Source organism: Mastomys coucha, unplaced genomic scaffold (genome assembly GCF_008632895.1).
Source record: "Mastomys coucha isolate ucsf_1 unplaced genomic scaffold, UCSF_Mcou_1 pScaffold22, whole genome shotgun sequence".
NCBI lineage: Eukaryota > Metazoa > Chordata > Mammalia > Rodentia > Muridae > Mastomys > Mastomys coucha.
This window is the reverse complement of record NW_022196905.1, coordinates 85,347,143-85,350,868: the sequence shown is the minus strand read 5'-3', so window position 1 is coordinate 85,350,868 and position 3,726 is coordinate 85,347,143.

Below are 3,726 nucleotides of genomic sequence, written 5' to 3'. Positions count from 1 at the left end.
TTTGTCTGTGGACCTTGGAAGGAAGGGTAGATCCTGCTAATGCCTCCCCCTAGGAAGAAACTTGAGCAACATTGCAACACTCAATAAAGTTGAATGATCAATACATGTTTACATATTCTATAAATGTTGAGTGGAGATGGAACTAGGGACTAAGGCTATGAACAATCAATTATTGCCATAGACAGAATTTAGTACTTGATTCTGAGGGCAGTGAAAATTCCAAGGGATTTAAAACATAGAAGTGACTTCAAATTTTCATTTTAGAAAAGGCATATAGTAAATGTTTAACATTGTTCCTCATGTAAGATCAATGCCCTTCTTTAGTGGGACCCCTGATTATTTGGAGAGATTTTGTGTGTGTGTTTGTTTTGTTTTGTTTTTGTTTTTTTGAGACAAGCTTTCTCTGTATAGCCCTGGCTGTCCTGGATCTCTCTGTAGACCAGGCTGGCCTCAAACTCAGAAATCCACCTATCTCTGCCTCCCAAGTTCCTGGGATTAAAGGCATTCGCCACCATTGCCCAGCTCTTGGAGAGATTTTTAAGTGAATGTTGCACCCTGGTAGAAAGTAACTGTCTCTTATTAAAGGTTCCTGAAGATACAACATCCATTTCATTTCTTTAGTGCCCTCAAGAGATCACATGCCCTAAACTCAGAGAGGTAACACTGTTAAATTTGTTTCTGGAGTTAAGTGAAGACAAAAACCTTTGCATTCTATGTTTATTCTTCACTTTTAGGAAAGGTATCTAGGTTGGTTTTGTATCTTTCCCCTTTCCTTTAAAAAAAAAAAATCTAATGTAAAAGTGCTTTGACCACAGCACAAGAAAAAGATACATTAAGAAAGCACAAAATATACAATGAGAACAATATCAAACAGATGCAGTGAGAAAAAGATACAGTAAGAAAACAGATACAATGAGAAGACACAAAACAGATACAATGAGAAAGACAAAACAGATACAAGATACAGAACAGGGAGGCTAGGCATGGTGAGAGAACTGTGAGAGAACTTTCATCCCAGCCTGGTCTATATAGCCAGTTTCAAAACAACCAGGGCTACATAGTAAGATCCTGTCCAAAAAGAAAGAAAGAAAAAAGAAGTAAAGAAAAGAGAGGGAAAATAAAATAAAGAGAAAAGAGAGGGAGGAAGGGAACAGGAAGAGTTAGAAACCATGATGACATTCCATTTAGAGAACAAAGCAATAGATTCTGGGCTCCTGCAACATTATGTGAAGATGTTCAAAAAAACATTTTTAAATGGCTGCAAATTAGAAAAGAAAACTTAAAACTATGTCTATTCAAAAATGGCATGAACTTTATGAAGAAAATCTTAAGGATATTAAAACTCTCAGCAAAATTGTATAGGATACAAGATCAACACTCAAAAAACGATTGTATTTGTACACATTCGCAATGGACAATACAAAAATAAAATTTAGAAAACAATTTTCATTTCTATTCATAGCAAAAGAAACAAAGAACTTAAGGGAATGGTTTTAAAGACATGCAAAACTATTTCTGAAGACAAATTTTAAATGGCATACTGGGAATTGAACCCAAGGTCTTGCATAGGATTTGTCAGGCAAACATTATATAATGAGCTAAATCCTCAGCCCCCACCCCAATTTATGAATCCAAATGAAGAACTATTCATATGCATGAATTGGAAAACCTAGCAGTGTTAAGATGACAGACTCTTCAAACTGATGTACAGATTTTACAGTCCCTTTCAGCAACTCAACCAACCTGCTGCTAACAACTGATGATGGGGCCTACCGTTCCTATGGACAGTCGGAAACCCAAAACAGCAACAAGTTCAAGACTCACAGTACTCAAGGCTTCAACCTTGAACACAAAGCAGGAGCCAGAGTAGCACAGATACAAGAGAAACCTGTTACTAATGGGATAGAGTTAAGAGCCAAACCAGATCCCAGTCTGCTGATCTTCAACACGAGACCATTCAATGGGGAAAGTAAGCTTCCAAGACAGTGGAAATGCCAGGAGAAAGGGCAACTAGTTCACATTAGGGCAGCCATAGCTCAAAGACCACTGGACATGGTGGCAAACGCCTTTAATCCCAGCACTGAGGAGACAAAAGCAAGTACATCTCTATGAATTTGAGGCTAGCCTAGTCTACGTAATGAGTTCCAAGACAGCCAGGTCTGTGTAGAGAGTCCCTGTCCCAAAAACAACAACAAAAACCTCAAAGGTTCGAATAATAGTGTGTTGGTGAAGATTGAAGAAGCTTCATATATGTTGATAGGAAGGACATGGTGGCCCTGACATTACAGACATTGATGGTCCTCAGATAATTAAGCCCAGTTATGCTATGAACTAGAAATGTCACTCCTCAGTAGATACCCAAGAGAAACAAAAACACAAGCCACACAGCAGTGTGTACAATGGCATTCACAGGGTTCAACACTATAGCCAAACAGTGGAAATAACCCTGCCGACTGATGAACGGATAATATATGATATATCCATACAGTAGAGCATTTATTTTGCCATGAATGGGGAAAGTACTAATAACATAGTACATGAATGGATCTTTCAAACATTATGCTATGTGAAAGGGGAAAGTCTCAATAGAGCGCTCATCCTATGACTCCACTTATATGTCTGAGTCTAGACACAGGCAGCTCATTGTTAGCAGGGAGGAGGCAAAGGGAGACAGCTAAGAGGCATAGGCTTTGCTTCTGAAATGGTAACGTGGTAGAGCTCACTGCAACGCAGAAAGCAAGCTCTCCTGGCTCTCCAGTCACAGTATACTTGGTCTTTTAGGTTTTAGCCATCCCAGTAGGTGTGCTGATCCCTTGGGGGGCTTTAATATACATTTCTTTCATCCCTGGTGATGTTCAACATCCATTTGCCAAACACACAATTTCTTAGATAATGTTTTTGTTGTTGTTGTTGTTTGTTTTGTTGTTTTGTTTTGTTCTTGAGACAAGGTTTCACTATGTAGCCATGAGTGGCCTAATCAGACATACTGGCTTCGAAATTGTGAAAATCTTCCTCTCTCTGACTGGAGTGCTGAAATTGCAATCATGTGCTATCATGATTGGCTTTCCCTCGGGCTTTTGAATTGGGTTTTTCTGTTAGCTCTGAGAATCATCACAGATGCCTGATACAAGCCTCTAACTGGTGTGTTCTTTACAAATACTTACTCTATCCAAGACTTGGCATTTTCTCTTCTTAACAGTCAAATGCAGGGCTGGTAAGATGGCTCAGTGGGTAAGAGCACTGACTGCTCTTCTGAAGGTCCTGAGTTCAAATCCCAGCAACCACATGGTGGCTCACAACCATCCGTAATGAGATCTGATGCCTTCTTCTGGCCCATCTGAAGACAGCTACAGTGTACTTATTTATAATAAATAAATCTTTTTTTAAAAAAAGTCAGAAGCAGAGATTTTTGTTATTTTTTCTCTATGGATGATGCCTTCGTTTTAGTTTTGTCTTTAAAGAGCCTTTGCCACGTTCTTTGCTGTTTTTAGACCTCACATACTTTTCAGGAGTTTTATGTTGTGTGGTTATTGTTGTTTGGTTGTTGAGGCTGGCCTGGAACTCAAAAACCTTCTGCTCCACCTCCTGTCTGCCATGGTTATAGGTGTGTACCACCATGCCTGACTGTTCCATCTTAAGCCTAGGAATGGAGGGATGGCTCTGCAGACCAAGGCTCTTGCTGTGAAGCCTGTCAACTGAAGTGTTTCCTTAGGACGCATGTGGAAG